We start from the raw sequence: 18731 nt of genomic DNA on the forward strand, positions 1-18731 counted from the left end.
TCACTGCCTTGTCATGATGAAGGGGCTTGCACAATGTGATGAAGCTATGAGCCATGCTATGTAGGGCTACCCAAGACAGATGGGTCATAGTGGAGAGTTCTGACAGAATGTGATCCACTGGAGGAGGGAATGGCAAACCAGCCTAGTATACTTGGTGTGAGAAACTCATGAACTGTATGAAAGGACACAAAGATATGACACCGAATGATGCGTCCCCCAGGTCTGAAGGTGTCCAATATGCTACTGGGGAAGAGTGGAGGAGTACTACTAATATCCCTAGAAAGAATTAAGAGGCTGGACCAAAGGGGAAATGACACTCAGTTGTGGATGCGTCTTGTGATGAAAGCAAAATCTTTTTTTTCCCATTAATTTTTATTAGTTGGAGGCTAATTTACAATCTTGTAGTGGTTTTTGCCATACTTTGACATGAATCAGCCATGAAAGCAAAATCTGATGTCACAAAGAACAGTATTGCATAGCAACCTGAAATGGTAGGTCCATGAATCAAGGTAAATTGGACATGGTCAAGCAGGAGATGGTAAGAATAAACATCAACATCTTAGGAATCAGTGAACTAAAATGGACAGGAGTGGTGAATTTAATTCAGATGACTATTATATCTACTGTTGTGGTCATGAATCCCATAGAAGAAATGAAGTAACCCTCATAATCAACAAAAGAGTCCAAAATGCAGTGCAACCTCAAAAATGACAGAATGATCTCTGTTTATTTCCAAGGCAAACTATTCAATGTGACAGTAATCCAAGTCTATGTCTCTACAACCGCTGCTGAAGAAGCTGAAGTTGACCAGTTCTATGAAGACCTAGAATACCTCCTAGAACTAACATCAAAAAAAGATCTCCTTTTCATCATAGGGGATTGGAACGCAAAAGTAGGAAGTCAAGAGGTACCTCGTAACAGGCAAGTTTGGGCTTGGAGAACAAAATGAAACAGGGCAAAGACTAACTGAATTCTGCCAAGAGAATGTATAGGTCATAGCAAATACCCTTTTTCAACAACACAAGAGATGACTTTACACATGGATGGACATCACCAAATGACCAATACCGAAATCAAATGTATACATATTAGACAATATATCAAGACTATAGGATGACTTAGAGTAATAAGGGTGGAAATTGGACAGGAGAGAAGGTGAATTCTTTAAGTTTTTGAAGTGACCCAAATTCAATATTTAATCTTTGAAGAAGAGGCAGAGGAAGAAGAGAGATGGCAATGGAGGAAGTATAGCGGAGAGTCATCTGTCCACAGACTAATTGAGATCAAGAGGGTCCCAGAGCAGGATGGAACATAGCTCCGTGAGTTTCCTTTTCCTTTTTCGTGGGTGACATGTGCCAAACCTGGGTGATCGAGACCTTACCCTGGAACTTCACCAGTCTTACATTTTAGGGCAGTTCTTCCCAGAACTGAGTCCTGTGGTTTGTGGTCAGTGAGGCCCAGCCTGTCTTCCTAGATTTGGCACAGATGTTGATGATTGTTCCTTCAGCTTCGAAACAAGGGTTTATAGTGCCAACAATTCATATTAAACAAAGCCTGTTTCCTCTATAATGTGAGAGCACTTTCCTGATCACTCTTTAATGAAAACAGATGTTTCTGAAACAGCCTCTAACAGGATATGGAAAATTTGGCCAATAATCAAATATAGGTTCAAAGGGAGATCCTTGATGGCCCAGTTTGCACTGTGGACAATGGCTAAAAATAGCACATTGATGCAGTACTTTTAAAATGTAACAACTGTTACAGAATGCTGCTGAATTCTGGAAGCAGCCATCTGATGTCCGGAGGAAGCTCCCCAGTGAAGGGGACAGAGTGAGGCGGGGGTTTCTCCCCTGTGGAGGTGAGTCTTGTCTTACTGTGCTCCGCCAGGTGTACCTTCCCTCTCGTAGCCTCCCTCTGACTTAGGAAGCTGAGTCATTTCCTTCAGTGTGTATAGTTCTAGAAACACAGAGAGCAGGCATCTTACCTCAAACCTGCTTAATAGTAGGGGAAATTTAATGCTACAAATACTAATTAAATACCTGTGCCAACTTGCTACTGTCCTGGATCCAAAGATGCACAAATAAAGCTAAGTGTTGAAGCAGGGAACTTATTAGTAGAATTATAGAGTTAGATGGGATTTTAGGAATTAGCTATCACAAAACCCTCATTATAATGATGGTGAGGTGGAAGGGAGGGGAAAAGAAATTATCACTTATTATGTGATGATTATACGTCAGGCATGTATATTCTGTTATTTTGTCTCCTAAAAACTCTATGTGGGAGAAGGTGGGAAGGAATACATGAAAAAACATTTTTTTAAAAAAAATTGCATACAATGGAGACATTGTACCTTTGAGTAATTTGAATTCTCACGAAATTCCTATAAGATAGATGATATATTTTCCATTTTGGAGAAGAGGAAAATGAAGCTCAGAGATATTAAATATCATTACTGAGAAGTGGCTGAGCTGGGATTTGAATGGCACATAATCAAAGCCTTTGCTCTTTCCTGACCCAATATTTCAGATAAAGACACAAATATGCACAGAGTATGGCGTGTTTCAAACATGACTTCTGATCCATGACTCAGTTGTCTTAAACCCAGGGATTGAACCCAGGTATCCCTCAATGCAGGTGAATTCTTACCAACTGAACCACCAGGGAAGCCAATTCACATTGAATGTGTCCATGGTGGGGGACTAGGAGGAAGCAGGCATCAACTGACCAAGGATGCTGGACCCCAGTTCAATCCTTCTTCCTAGATTATATGCTCTTAGTCAGTAACTTTAATCCCAAGTTTTCTATGGGAACAAATCCCAGAGACCAACAAACATCACTTGTTTTTAAGATGTTTTCAAAGTTGCTGACAAAGCTATTTAAAATATTCCATTTGCTCAATGCTTTGTGCGTCTATGAAATTTTTTTGAAGCATAACTTTTTTTTTTTTTAAAGTGGATGGAACACTCTACAGTGAATCTGATCTATAACTGGTTTTCTCAAAATGCAATCTAAGGATTTATAAAATTTTAATCCATTCTTTTCAAGACAGTTTATGTTATCAGAAATCTGTTTCCAGCCTCCCACTATGTGTCCCGGTCTTTCCTCTTCCTGGTGTCTACTTTAGGTCCCTGTGGTTGGAGTTGGAATAACTTCCTCACTCCTTTTCAGATGTGTTAGAAAAAGTCAATAATTATTCTCTGAAGAGCACCCATTGGATAGTTGGAGGTAGTTGGGGAATCCCCTTTCACCTTTTAGTAATATGAGCCTTTCCATTAGAGCTAGTTTTTTAGAATGGAGAAATCAAATATGTTCAGACATGTCTTTATGCATTAGGGAGGGGTATGCAGAGCAGAGAGAGGGTATGTGGAGGCTTCTCCATCTGTGTTTGAGCATAGGGGAATCCAAATATGCTTGGATGGAACCTACACTATGGTAGAGATAAAAACTGAGAGACTTTATAGCACTGTGTAAATCTCAGATGGTCCTTTGCTGGTCCAGGAAAGAAGCAAATTAGTCCAATGGCTGGTGTTAGGGAAGCAGTACTTATTTGCTATGATCACGCATTTTATCTGGATTCTTCCCTTTAATTACAAGACAATGTGGTCAATGGGATTAGTACTGGCCTAAGACTCAGCACACCTGGTAACTAATTAGGTAACCCAGGGAGAGCCTCTTCATCTCTCTTCTCTCTCCTTTCTTTGGGGTGAAATGAAGAATTGGAATAGCAGTCCCCTAGTGGTCACCCAGATCAGGCAATCCATATTCTGGTGAAATTCTAGGAGGGAAACAGTATTGCTTCAATTCCCCACATCCTGGATGAGCACAAAGGGATGTGTTATGTCAAATACTGGTGGGGGAAAATGACTGATATTTTATTGGAAAATTCACCAGAAGAAGACAGCATGGTGTACTGAATCAATAATTAGGTGACCTGAGATTGAATTTTTGCTTTGTCGTTAGTTTCCTGGGTGACTGTGGGCTTAAATTTCCTTATTACTTAAGTGACAGTTCAATTTCAAAGATCTCTTGAATGACTACTGCTGGTGCCTCTATGTGCTAGTCACTGAGCTAAGAGTAGAGAGAACAGGATATGAGTTCTGATTCTAGAGGCTCACAGTTTGTCTGGAAAGGAGTAAATAAACTGTTGTGGCTATTTAGGTTAAGTAATACCACAGAAGTATGTTCAGATGCTATTCAAAAGAAGAGACAAAAATTAGTATGCCGTAGGGAAAAGTACAGACTTCCCCAGTAGCTCACCAGTAAAGAATCCACCTGCAATGCAAGAGCTGCAGGAGATATGGGTTCAATTCCTGGGTCAGGAAGATCCACTGAAGGGCACGGAAACCCACTCTAGTATTCTTGCCTGGAGAATCCCATGGACAGAGGGGCCTGGTGGGCTACAGTCCATGGCATCGCACAGGTCAGACACAATTGAAGTGACTTAGCATACATGCAGGGAAAAGTCGGGGAAGGCTACAGAGGTTGCATTGGTCTACTGCTCTCCAGAGAAGAGAACTGAGGGGGAAGGACAGCCCAGGCAGAGGAATGAACCGAGGGAGGGAGGGACAAGGACATCTGAGACAATGACTCTGGGGAAGTAACATAGGATGCACGAAAGAGGTAAGGGAGAGAGTAGTGCAGTACAGCTGAGATCACACCATTCTGCAGTGGACATCTGTGCCTTGCTAAGGAATGCAAACTCTATTCTGCATACAGTGAGAATTCACTGACAGGTTTTAAGGTTGCAGCAGGATGTGATTTGTATATTATGAATGAGAAAATGGAGGTAAGAGAAAAGAGGCTAGTAAGCTAATTAGAAGCTCCTGCAAATATATCTAAGGAAGAGGAGCTGAGAACTTGAAATAAAAGCCTTAGTAGAGGAAATGAAGTAGCCAGCTTCAGGCTAGGACTTGTCTTGTCAGTGGAATCAGAATGGGCTACATAATTGGTGGGGCCCAGTGCAAAATAAAACCCAAGAGCTCTTTCTTAAAATAATGATTTCAGGATGTTGACAACAAAGCAGCAAATCAGGTGAAGTGAAATCGCCCAGTTGTGTCTGACTCTTTGCGACCCCTTGGACTGTAGCCTACCAGGATCCTCCGTCCATGGGGTTTTCCAGGCAAGAGTACTGGAGTGGGTTGCCATTTCCTTCTCCAGGGGATCTTCCTGACCCAGGGATTGAACCGAGGTCTCCTGCATTGTAGGCCACCGCTTTACCGTCTGAGCCACCACGGAAATCAGGTGAGGGCCCTTCTAAATGTGGTGTCCTGTGTGGCTGCACTGGTCTCATGCCCCTGAAGCTGGCCCTGAGCAAAGGACTCCTTACTTTATTTCCTTCTGGGTGTGCTATAATCATAGCTGGAAAGACTGATTAAAATTGATAAGATTATACATTTTGGGGAGAAGGTCCATATTGCCCATCATTTCATTCCGTCTACTCTGCCATCTGTCTGGATTTTTTTTATCTTATGTAATCTTTTGAGTTATCACACCAAGAGATAAACCAGGCTGATTGGGATCTCTGTTGTTGTTGTTCTTGTTCAATTAAGTTGTGTCCAACGGCTTTGTGATTTCATGGACTGTAGCACTCCAGGCTTCTTTGTCCCCCACTATCTCCCAGAGTTTACTCAAATTCACGTCCATTGAGTCAGTGATGCTATCTAACCATCTCATTCTCTGGCACCCCAGTCTCCTTTTGCCTTCAATCTTTCCCATCATTAGGGTCTTTTCCAACGAGTTAGCTCTTCACATCTGGAAGGCAAAGTATTGGAGCTTCAGCTTCAGCTACAGTCCTTCCAATGAATATTCAGGGTTGATTTCCTTTATTTTGACAGGTTTGATCTTCTTGCAGTCCAAGAGACTCTCAAGAGTCTTCTCCAACACCACAATTTGAAAGTATCAACTCTTTGGTGCTCAGCTTTCTTCATGATCCATTTCTCATATCTGTACATGACTACAGGAAAAACCACAGCTTTGACTATATGGACCTTTGTTGGCAAAATTGTTGGCAAAATCTCTTTTTAATATGCTGTCTGAATTTGTCATAGTTTTCCTTCCAAGGAGCAAGTCTCTTTTAATTTCATGGTTGCAGTCACCGTCCACAGTGATTTTGGAGCCCAAGAAAATAAAATCTGTCATTGCTTCCACTTTTCCCCCTTCTATTTGCCATTAGTTGATGGGACCAGATACCATGACCTTACTTTTTTAATGTTGTGTTTCAAGCCAGCTTTTTCAATCTTCTTTCTCACTCTCTGCTTTCACCCTCATCAAGAGACTCATTAGTTCCTCTTCACTTTCTGCCATTAGAGTGGTTTCATTTGTATATCTGAGGTTGTTGATATTTCACCCAGAAATCTTGATTCCAGCTTGTGATTCCCCCAGCCTGGCATTTTGCATAATGTGCCCTGTGTATAAGTCAAATAAGCAGTCCTCTCAGCAGACTTGAGGTTTTACTGTTTTTTTCCCCTCATGAATCAAAAGACCCTATTTAAAATTTTTTATAGGTTTTTAAATCTATTTTTAATTTGATAGGTATCATTTTGCTGATCAAATAATTCAGTGTTATTTTTAGGTGCAGTTTTTGTTTTGATTTGATAGTTTCTAGTTTTTGGAAGAATTTGATTAATGACTTGGAGAGATTTTTTCAGAAGGCATTTAACATTTTCTGTTGGGATTTAATAACCACAAACTTTTCAGATTCAAGAAAAGTTGATTTCTTCCAATCAATAAGCAGTTTAGGTCTTTGCAAATATGCTTCTGGGTTGTCATTGACATTGCAAAAAGCTAATATTGAAATAAGGTGGACTAAATGTGGTTTGCCAACTAGCATATGTAGAAAGGATGATGGTGTTAGAAAATCCTTATTTTGCAATATTTGTAGTAATTAAAATTTGCATCATTATTAATAATTAATTCAGGAAAAATCATCAATACATCCTAGTGGTTGAAATTTGATGAGAATTAGTATATGTTCATGGGCTTCCCAGGTGGCGCAGTGGTAAAAAATCTGCCTACCAATGCAGGAGACACAAGAGACACGAGCTTAATCCCTGGGTCAGGAAGATCCCCTGGAGTAGGAAATGGCAACCTGTCCCAGTATTCTTACCTAGAGAATTCCATGGACAGAAGAGCTTGGTGGGCTCCACTCCACGGGGTCTCAAAGAGTCAGACACGAGTAAGTGACTGAGCGCTGAGCACTGCACTGAGGATATGTTCATAGTCTCAAAGTATCCCCTACAAATATTTATTACTTATGAAGGGAAAGCTTCCCAGGTGACGCAGTGATAAAGAATCTGTTTGCCAATTCAGGAGCTGCAGGAGACACCAGTTCGATTCCTGGGTTGGGAAGATCCCCTGGGGAAGGGAATGGCAATCCACTCCAGCATTCTTGCCTGGAAATCCCATAGCAACATAGGCTACAGTCTATGGGGTCACAAAGAGCTGGACATGACTTAGAGACTAAATAACAGCAACAATGTTGGTGGGTGAGCACCGTTTCACATCACGTGATTGAAGTTAGTATTGCCAAATCATGTGATAAACAGAGAAAAAAACATCTGTCCTCTGACAGGAGAAGGCAAAAGACCATAATCCTAAATGGACAATGTTGTATAAAAGAGCTGGCTGGATTCTTTTAAAATTGTCCAGATCATGAAAGATAAAGAAAGGCTGAAGAATACTCCAGAATAAAGGAGACTGAAATGCAAGGTAGGAATCTTGTATGGATCCTGGACCAGGATAAAAAAGATAGCTGGAAAGACATTATTGTTATGATTGGTGAAGTCTGAATGTGGACTGTGGATTAGATAGCAGAATTACACCAATGGTAAAATCACCTAGGTTTTGGAACTGTGGTTAATGTAAGAAAATATTCTTTTTTTAGGAAACACACACTGATATATTTAGGAGTAAAGGAGCAAGATATTTTGCAAAGTATTCTCAAATGGGCTGGAAAATGGAGAGAGTGACAAAACTAATGGAACAAAATTCTTATGGTTTGCCCCATTGTGAATCTGGGTAAAGCATGCATGAATGGTATTGGTATTCTGGCAACTTCTCTGGAGGGGTTAAAATTATATCCAATTGAAGTTGTCTCCAAAACCCCATAAAGACAAAAATGTTCTCTAAATGCAAAGGTGCAAAATAGAAATACTATTGATGGTATAATTACATTATATTGCATTACCCTAAAACCAAAGCCGTACACATTTTAAAGCAGCTAAGTATGATTAATGAAAGCAGGGAAAAGACCCCTCTAGATTTAGCAATAAAAACCTTGTATGCCTGGACATGACTGACTTAATAGTTTTCAGTGTTCTTCCCTACTATGTCCACCTCACAGTTGAAAATAGAAAATGGGAAATATGTATTTCTTTTCAGCTGTGGTGGAGAGAAACTGACTTTTACCTAAAAAGCAGCTGAGACTCACAGGAAGTACAAATGGGTAGAAAAGGAAAACATGTTTCCTAGATGGCATTTCTTAGTCCCATACTGAGAGAACAGCACTGTCTATTGTGGTTGAGGTTCTAGAAATTAGACAAGAAAGTTTGCTGTAATGTAGAGACATTGACTTGGGGGTTTTGGTAGTAGTGGACAAAGTCAAAACAAAAGAATTAATTCCATTCGAAATCGTTTCCTGAACCAGATCCTGTGGAGTGAGCCACCAGGAGGGACAAGGTAGCAGAGAGTTGGACCATTTTAACAAGAGCATTCAGCTAAAGATTTGAATTCTCTCACTTCTATCTTGCCTTTGGATCCCTTGTCACCATTTTCTTCAAATCCAGGCAAAACAAGACACCACGAGGCCTCATGTTTGTGATTATTTTGCTTGTGTTTTAAAGTCTGTTCTTTCCCTAACGTTGTGTATTCTCCAAGGACTTCTCCAATCCACCTCACTCCTCAGCTGGTGTTGGCAACAACTTTGGTAGATGTTTCAAAATACTCAACAGTTTACTCCTTGCCTGCTTTTATTTCCCTCTCTTCTACATGTAATGCATAATGTACGGGCTACACATGTTTGTTTTGCCAGTGGTGGAAACATTTAACTAAATGTTTACTGAAATCAGTTAAGTATATGAGTTTTATTTGGAAGATAAAGCTGTTTCACTGGATCTTCATTTTTATTTTTGAGTCCTGAAACCAGGTTGTCATTTTTGAGGAAGCAGTAGGTGGAGCTACAGGCTTTTTATCACTAAAGAATTCTCAGTAGCTGCCCATTGCGGAATAACCTGAACAAGCACATCTTTCCAAAAATAACAGAGGCATTTCCAAGTATTCCAGAAATATATGCAAGACTGTTTAGTCATTCATAATCATTGCTTTGCAAGTGCTAGAGAGATTCTTTAGAAAATATTTCAGAAGCAGAAAAAAGATTCACAGAATTCCTTGTATTTTTAGAAAAGAGATTCTTAAAAAAAAAAAAAAAATGAATTCAGGAGGGAGAGAGAGGCCCTTATTCTGCGTAATCATGTACCATTATTTTTTTTCCAGGTGGTGAAAGGGCCCAGAGGGGTAACCAGGGGCGGAAAAAAGTCTTTTCCATTTGCGTCAGAACTCTGAGGAGCTCTTTACTCCCCACTCGATGAACTTTTTTGAGGCTCTAAACTGTGGTTTTGATTCTCTCTGAATTACAGAGGGTGGCCTGGGTTAAGTGATTCTGAGGAGACCAGAAAGCACTTGTAAGAGGTCACTCTCAAGTGCCATTCCTCTCACTGGGTACCGTGATATTCCTGACCATTTCTCTGGGATAGATTAAAAAAACAGTTTTTCATTACTGTGGAAATGTAGATTCTTTTCACGTAAAAAATCACAAGTGCTGATAAATGCTCTAATGGTTATACATATATATATCTTATTATATGTATTGTTGGTTCTCTCTCTGTATATATATATATATATATATATATACATATATACGTAAGTTTTGGGACTATCACTCTGAGAAGATGATGAAAGAAATGAATCCTAACTCCAGAAAAAACACACATAAATAAAATTTCACATTTACTTTATATAAACATATACACAGGTATATATATATTTATATATAGAGATGAGAGAGAGGGATTTATTTTAAGGAATTGGATTATGTGACTGTCGGGTTTGGCAAGCCCAAGATTTGCAGGGCAAGCTAGCTGGCTGAAAACTCTGGCATGATTTCTATCTTACAGTCTTCAGGGCAGAATTTCTTCTTCTCTGGGAAACCTCAGTCTTTACTCTTAAAGTCTTCAATTGATTGGATGAGACCTGCCCCCATAATGAAGAATCATCTGCTTTACTCAAATCTAATGGTTGTAAATGTTAGTCACATGTACAAACATCTTCATAGCAACATCTAAACTAGTGCTTGACCAAGGAATTGGACACCAAAGCTTGACCATATTGATAGATGAAAGTAACTATTACAGGTCCTATTGCTATAATCTGGTCTCAGGAGCTTCACAAAGAAATCATGAAAAACACTTTCAAGCACATCATTGACCTGGGTATTGTGTGAAGAAAAGGCCATAGGATGCTGTGTTGGAAGAACTAGGGTAATTGCTCCATCCTCTCTGTGGGGACAGTAAATCATGACACAAAATAGTGATGAGACAGAAGGAGAGATATTGCTACAATCTGATGAATAAAATGTTGTAAACATCAGGCTTCTCTGCCTTCAGCTCTTCCAGATGCTGCTGGAGATGGTGATGTGTAGCAGCGGGGAGAGTAGCCGTGATGTCTTATGACAGACTGGATCAGACTTAGCAACTGTGGAAGCCAGCTGCTTCCTTATGTTGTGTTCTTCACAACAAGTACAGAAAACCTCTGATTTATAAATGGGAGGAAAGGGCTCAGAAAGATTCATTGATTCATCTGTATACTGGGCAGTGCTCTGGGTGCTGGGAATAAATACCAGTGTGATTAAAACAGACACATTTCTCTCATGCATTAAATATTCTAATGGAGTGACAGAAAACAAGTAAGTAGACAAGTAAAAATTTCAAGTTGCAGTAATTGATGGGAAGCAAACTACTAACTAACTAAGTGGACTGAGATAGCATTTACTGGTGAGATGGTGGGAAACTTACTTTAGGTGTATCATAAGGAAGCCTTCTGTGGGGTGTTGATGTGTAATCTGAAACCTAAATAAACTTAATGGATGGGCTAAATCCTCCTCTGATAAGAGCTGGAGCTGGGATGCCCAACCAGGTGGTCTGAACTCGATTCATTTTTATCTTAGCTTAGAAGTTGTGTCCGCCAGAAGAAGTCTGGCATTCTTTCTCAAAACTGAGGAAGAAGTGTGTGTGTGTACAGAAGGACAGGTATGCACACACAATGGATATGTTTCTGAATCTCCTAGTGTTTCCATCATTCCTGTTAGGCAGTTCTTTCTCTCTGTAGCCTGGATTTTTCAAGTTGTACCTGACATTTTCTTTCTTTTGCTTTGTTCTTTGTTCACGTGGACAGACACTCTGCTTGTTGCCTTTTGTATTGGGTTGACCTTAAAAACTTCATCTGAATTTTTCTGCAACATCTTATGGACAACCTTGAAGAAACTTTTTGGCCAACCCAATAGAAAAGCTGTTTGTCAAGCTGTCACTTGCATTAATATATCATTTTTTTTTTTTGATGAGCCTATCCTTCTGGATCTTATTTTCTGATTATTTAATTATCTTCCAGGCTCTACATAGGTTGTGTGGATTGTCCTTGGAACAACCCTCTAGGGCACTATTCACATAAAGACATTATAGATTGATAGGATCACAATTGGGCTTCCCTGGTGGCTCAGGTGGAAAAGAATTCACCTGCAATGTGGGAGACCTGAGTTCAATCCCTGGGTTGGGAAGATCACCTGGAGGAGGGCATGACACATTAGAATCATAAAAATAATCATACTTGTTTCAAATACTTTACCCATTACAGAATCATGTAACATGAATACCTACTATTTATTAAGTGCTAGATAAAGCACTAAATTCTTTGTGTGAGTTATGTCATTTAACCCTCACAACAATCTTATAAGATTATCTACATTTTATAGATGAAGAAACTGAGGATTAAGGAGGTTAGTAACTTCACCAAAGTCAAAAGCTAATAAGTGGTACATCTGTGATTTGACAAAGCCACATTCCCAGGAGTCAAAATTTCTTTGATTTCCACTACAGTATTCTTGCCTGGAGAATCCCATGGACAGAGGAGAATGGTGGGCTACAGTCTATTGGGTTGCAAAGAGTCGGACACAACTGAACGACTAAGCACAGCACATGATCATGATGGGGCTTCCCAGGTGGCACTAGCGGTTAAGAAACCTCCTGCCAATGCAGGAGATGTAAGAGATGCAGGTTTGATCCCTGGGTTGGGAAGATCCCCTGGAGAAGGGAATGGCTACCCACTTCTGTGTTCTTGCCTGGAGAATCCCATGAACAGAGGAGTCTGGCATGGACAGAGTCTGGCGTGCTACAGTCCATAAGGTTGCAAAAAGTTAAACAAAACAGAATTGACTCAGCACACATGCATGATTACAATGACAGTATATTGGCAGATGGCTGATTTCTCTGCTTTGGGGATAGGGGGTGATTTCTTTGCTTTGCCCAAAATAGCCTTACCAGCTAGAGGTGGCTACATGTCTGTCTTACTTATCAGCCTTCTTTCCAATCCAAAGATACTTAGGAAGATGAAAAGTGAGTTTGTGAATCTTTTCTCTCCCATTGGCATTATAAAGTTACAGGGAGCATATCTTACAGGAAGACATGTTCACTTTCCTTCTTTTTTTGACTGCTTTTTTGTTTGATGTCCAGTAACCTCCTGAAATTATATGTGAAATATTGTTTATGGTAGCTTAGCAGAATTTTTATGTTACCCATTCTAGGAAATAACCTTACTCGTGTTAATAATATGTACAAATGACATTTGGAAAGTACTCTTACCAGAGGGAGAGACTGGTATCTTAAACCAAAAGAGGGATGTCAGGTCAGAGAGTCAGTAGTGGGGAGAGAAGGTGTGGACAGATGGTGCTGTAGGTACTTCTTAAAAATTTAACTTTTGTGTAGAGTTGAGTAAGCCAGGGACTTCCCAGGTCTCTGTTTTATAGGTCAATGTCCTCATTGGAAGGAGTTCACCATGCTTTATTTACTCTCTAAAAGCCCAAGTAGAAACTTCGAACCGAGGATGCAATTATATAATCTGCAGGTGGGCTTGTAAGAAATTTTGATTCCTGGGAATGTGGCTTTGTCAAATAACAGATGTACCACTTATTAGCTTTTGACTTTGGTGAAGTAACTAACCTCCTTAATCCTCAGTTTCTTCATCTTTAAAATGTAGACATAGTTCTTATCTCATAAGATTGTTGTGAGCGTTAAATGACATAATTCACACAAAGAATTTAGTGCGTTATCTAGCACTTAATAAATAGTAGGTATTCATGTTACATGATTCTGTAATGGATAAAGTATTTGAAACAAGTATGATTATTTTTATGATTCTAAAAATGAAGACTAGAAAATAAAAAAGTAAGGTCTAGATTGTTTTAAATTTGTATCTCATTTTTTATTCCAGAAGAGAGAATCTTGCATCTTGAAGTGTTCTTCATATTGGTAGGAAATAATTCTGAGCAACTATTTAAAACCGTAAATATAGTAAGCCTAAAAAAAGTTAAGTTGTTCATTTTCTGTAAATTGAATAGATTAGTTTTGTGATTGGTAAGTTACACCAGGAGCAAGCTACTTTTTGCAAAAACTTTAAAAGAACAAATGGAATTTCAAAACGTGAAACTCAAAGTGTATTTAGGGAGCTGTAAATTGTCTCATTAGTTTAGAGCAGCATGCTCATTGAAGAAGGACTTGCAGATAAGACTGGAAAGAGAAATTGAGAAGGAAGGATTTTGCTTGCTTAAGTGGAGATGTGTGAACTCTTTTTTAGCCAGTAGAAAACTAGCAAAGATTTTGGAGAAGGGTGATCCAACCAGATTGGGGAGATGTCTACTTTCACTATATGTATTAATAGAAGTTGAATTGGATATTGCTGTTGTTGTTTAGTTGCTCAGTTGTGTCTGACACTTTGTGATCCCATAGACTGTAGCCCACCAGGCTCCTCTGTCCATGGGTGATCTCAAAGCAGGGGACAGTTGCAACTGATCAGGCAAAAGAAAAGCAGAGTTTGAGTGAGGAGCCTCTGAAAAGTTAGAGCAGACATAAACACTTGGGAAAACTTTGCGTGCGTGCTAAGTTGCTTCAGTCGTGTCCAACTCTCTGCGACCCAATGGACCACAGCCTGCCAGGCTCTTCTGTCTGTGGGATTCTCCAGGCATGAATACCGGAGAGGGTTGCCATGCCCTTCTCCAGGTGATCTTCCCAGTTCAGGGACTGAACCCAGGTCTCTTACATCTCCTTCATTGGCAGGCAGGTTCTTTACCATTAGCACCACCTGGGAAGCCCTCCTGGGAAAACTTTGGATGGGGGTCAAAGGAGAGGAAAACAGGGAATTTGCTGCCATTAATAGTGAAATTCTAGCTAGGCTGAGTGTGACTTTCGATACATTATGTTTGGACCTGTGTGATAGAACACCCCATGTAGGAGCCCTAGGCCATTGGAAAGAGCTCAGAAGGGACATCAAGGCTGGTGACAGATTTTGATGTCTTCAGAGAAGTGATGTTTGAAGTCATAGGCTAGAATGGATTTCCTAAAACCTTGGGAAATGCTACATTCAGAGCAGAAGGGGGTGGACAAGTAATCAGCAGAGACTGAGAAAGAGCTGTGGGAGAAATAGGGAACAAGGGTGAGGAATGGTCACAGAGACCAAAGCATGAGGGCATTTCTCTAATGAATGGGTAACCTGACAATGACCAGGTCGTAAATTATAGCAGAGAGAACAATTTTGATGGTGAGGTTAGGGAATAGGCAGCTTAAATAAGTAGAGAGAGTGGATGTGATGAAGGATAGCCAGGAAATAAGACATCTAGTGGTGAAGGGAATAAGAGAATTATGTTCTTGGTAGTGCTGGATCAAAGAAGTGTTGGAATTAGGGAAAAGCAAACAAAATACCAGGAAGAGAGGATAATTAGTAGAACAATATTGCAGATTCTAAGGTGTCCATAACTGGTAAATAATATTGCCTTTCTTAGTGTTTGAGAGCCATCTCATATTTCTCTCATGTTTTTCTGTCACTGCTTATCTTAATTTACTCTGTTTTTTCACTCTAATCTGTTATAATGTTCTCCATGAAACCTCTTACAGCTATTTTCAATATATATTATAATATCTCTTATTTTTAACATCTGTTGCATAAGTTGTTTTTCATTTACTTTCTCAATTTTGAGTACTTCTGTTGTATTTTTATCCAACCTAATTTATATCTCTTTATATATTAAAGACATGCTTCTGATAACTTTAAATCATCCACACTCCTGGTACACATCCATCATGTCTGTATTGAATGACTAATTATTTAGAATGATTACATCTTGACTGTTTCAAAATTTGGGAGGATGGTCAGACATTCCAGTTTCACCTTATTTCTGTTTCTAGGACTGACAATGGATTGACATTTCAATTATTTTTCAATAAGCATTTCATTTCAAATGATATATAGCATTTAACATTATCTTTCACATGCAGTTGATGATCACTAAGTGTCTGTTGGTTGGTTGAAATGGTTGTTTTAGTTTAGAATGGGCTTGATTATGTGTCTTGTACTAATAATAGCTGACACATACCTGGATTTAATCCAGTGATATCTGGAATTTATTCCTAAACTTTTGCAACAAGTGAGCGACTTGCAGCAGATGTCACTAGGACTCAGTATCATCTGGTTCTCCTTTCTTCCCTGGGCACACAGTAGATTATATTCTCAGACCTTTTGAAACTAGGCAGGTCATATGACTTGTTCTGGCCAATAAAATATGAGTATAAGTGAAGTATATTGCTTTCAGACCTTCTAAAGTCTCCTGTTCCTCTTTTCCTCTTTCTGATCATGAATATACCTTCATGTTACTATGAATTTGCCTCATAGATCAAGACCAGATGGAGGATAATTGGCCTGGAAGGTCACCTGGACTTGAGGTTTATTTTGTTTGACTGATAAGGTTTTTGGTGTGAAAGGCCACTGGGAATTTTTTGTTTGTTTGTTTGTTTTTATTGCAGTATAACCTACATTATCTTGACTATTACTGTTAAAAGCTAATGGTGCACTAAACAGACATTTCTCCAAAGAAGACATACAGATGCTAACAAACACATGAAAAGATGCTCAACATCACTTATCATCAGAGAAATGCAAATCAAAACCACAATGAGGTACCATCTCATGCTGGTCAGAATGGCTGTTATCAAAAAGTCTACAGACAATAAATGCTGGAGAGGGTGTGGAGAAAAGGGAACCCTCTTACACTGTTGGTGGGAGTGCAAACTAATACAGTCCTATGGAGAACAGTGTGGGGATTCCTTGAAAAACTGGAAATAGAACTGCCATATGACCCAGCAATCCCACTCCTGGGCATACACACCGAGGAAACCAGAATTGAAAGAGATACGTGTACCCCAGTGTTCATCACAGCACTGTTTACAATAGCTAGAACATGGAAGCAACCTAGATGTCCATCAGCAGACAAATGGATAAAAAAGCTGTGGTACATATACACAATGGAATATTACACAGCTATTAAAAAGAATGCATTTGAATCAGTTCTAATGAGGCGGATGAAACTGGAGCCTATTATACAGAGTGAAGTAGGTCAGAAAGAAAAACAATACAGTATATTAACACATATATATGGAATTTAGAAAGATGGTAACAATGACCCTATATGTGAGACAGCAAAAGAGACATAAAGAACAGACTTTTGGACTCTGTGGGAGAAGGCGAGGGTGGGATGATTTGAGAGAATAGCATTGAAACATGTATATTTCCATATGTGAAATAGATCACCAGTCCAAGTTCGGTGCATGAAACAGACACTCAAAGCCAGTGCACTGGGACAACCCTGAGGGATGGAATGGAAGGGAGGGAGGTGGGAAGGGGATTCAAGATGGGGGACACATGTACACCCGTGGCTGATTCATGTCAATGTATGGCAAAAACCACTACAATATTGTAAAGTAATTAGCCTTCAATTAAATAAATTAATAAAAATAACATTGATGAAATAATAAAAAGAGAAGGATAGAAAAAAAAAAGGCAGCTAATGGTGTGCATAATAGACTTGTAGGCATTGGGTAGCTACCCAGGAATTAAGAAGTTGTTAAACAGCAAGCAATGATTGTGTAAGTACAATTTCCCATCTCAGGGAGCTTTACCTACCCCAGGAGAATGAAAATAACTACTGTGACTAAATGAAAATATGGAAGAATGAGATAAAACACGCACAAGTAAGTAGTAATCTAGGGGTCTAGCTGCCTGCTTGGGACATGTGCTGTAAGTGCATATTTAACACAAGGTGAAGAAGTTAAGGTAAGGGGTGGGTATGTTTTTGGAGACACCTGGTCAGATTTTCTGAAAGGATTTCTTGAAAAAAATCTGCTCTAAGTTGAGGGGAAGGGATGGAACCTGGAAGAAAATAATTTCATGTGATAATTTTAACGTGGTAGGAGAAAAAGTGTGTACTATCTTTTTATGTAAAGAAATTAAGGCAAAAGTCATACAATTAATATATAAAAAGAATGATGGATGATAATTGGAGTGAAGGAGGAGAAATAAAAGTAGAAAAACATCTAGCAGGGATAAGAGAGATGACCAGGTTGCCTGGTGGCCAAGGCAAAGAGAGAAATACCATCAGTCATGGAGAATGACAGTGTCCATGATATAAGAAACAAACCAGTTGTTTGGGAAAGTGGAGCCACAAGGTCTGATGAAAATTCCTAATGTGGGTCTGCAAAATTAGAGGAGTGTGATTTAAAGACTGTAACTTAGAAAAAAATCTTGGCAGTACAAGCTAGCTAGAAGAAGCTGAGAGCTACTCTCCAAACAAAAATGAAATATAAAAGCTCAGAAATCATATATATGCAATATTTTTTACCCTAAAAATCACCATGTGAGGGAATCCATGATTTAATATTTCGAGTATATCATGAATATATAATACAAGAAAGTTTGGGGAATGTAGTTTCTAGATACTGCATTGGGTATATAATGTTATGTGGTGTTTTCTTTGGGAAAAGATGCTTGAGTTTTATTGCTGTTTCACTGTGAGTTTGCATGAATATATTGAGTAACGTTTGGTAACTTAGGAAGAGTTCCATTGCAATACTTGATATGTTTGTTTTAAAAACTCCTCTCCAACCTTAAGAAAGATACTCCAGTAGTAATCACAGTATTTGCCATTAAGGACTAATAGTCAGCATCGGTGGATATTCTCAAAAGAGTGACAGTTCATGGAGATGGTGAGATAATTTTATAGTTGGACCAAAAGACCAGAGAGCTCTTTTATAGCTACTTAAATAAGTTAATATTGATTTTATGATGCTTTTTCTATTATTTTATAAGGGAAAGTAGTGAGAATATGAGGTGTTGGCATCTGTTGCCCACTTTTATGAACTGGCCTGCTTGCTTCTTTTTTTATTAACTGTTTCCTGCTTTCCAAAGCAACTGGACAGACTGTTCATGGACTGAGCACTAGGTCAAGAAACAAGTTTTCTTTTTCTTGAAAAAAAAAAAAAGAGAGAAACAAATTTAACTATTTCTATGTAATTTCATCTTGAATCTGGATTATTTTATTTATTAACAGAACCCAGTCTCTTTTTGAAATGCTAATTGGGGTCTCT

The 18731-nt window shown here is 39.1% G+C and overlaps 2 long non-coding RNA genes across 4 annotated transcripts in view; both read left to right on the forward strand.

The window, feature by feature from the left end:
• The window catches only part of LOC139036499 (uncharacterized), a 258405-nt gene that overhangs the window by 79847 nt on the left and 159827 nt on the right, over nt 1-18731 (forward strand). The gene's annotated exons all lie outside the window — the stretch shown is intronic.
• On the forward strand, nt 448-9096 carry LOC110151263 (uncharacterized). Of its 3 annotated transcripts, XR_002318000.2 has the most exons (3): nt 452-1319; nt 1765-1858; nt 8645-9096. It is a non-coding gene; the product is annotated as an uncharacterized lncRNA (long non-coding RNA). The 3 variants fall into 3 exon arrangements; XR_002317996.2 differs by having other exon boundaries at nt 448-1858; XR_002317995.2 differs by lacking the exons at nt 452-1319; nt 1765-1858 and adding an exon at nt 7487-7707.

This window comes from Odocoileus virginianus, chromosome 9, assembly GCF_023699985.2.
Source record: "Odocoileus virginianus isolate 20LAN1187 ecotype Illinois chromosome 9, Ovbor_1.2, whole genome shotgun sequence".
NCBI lineage: Eukaryota > Metazoa > Chordata > Mammalia > Artiodactyla > Cervidae > Odocoileus > Odocoileus virginianus.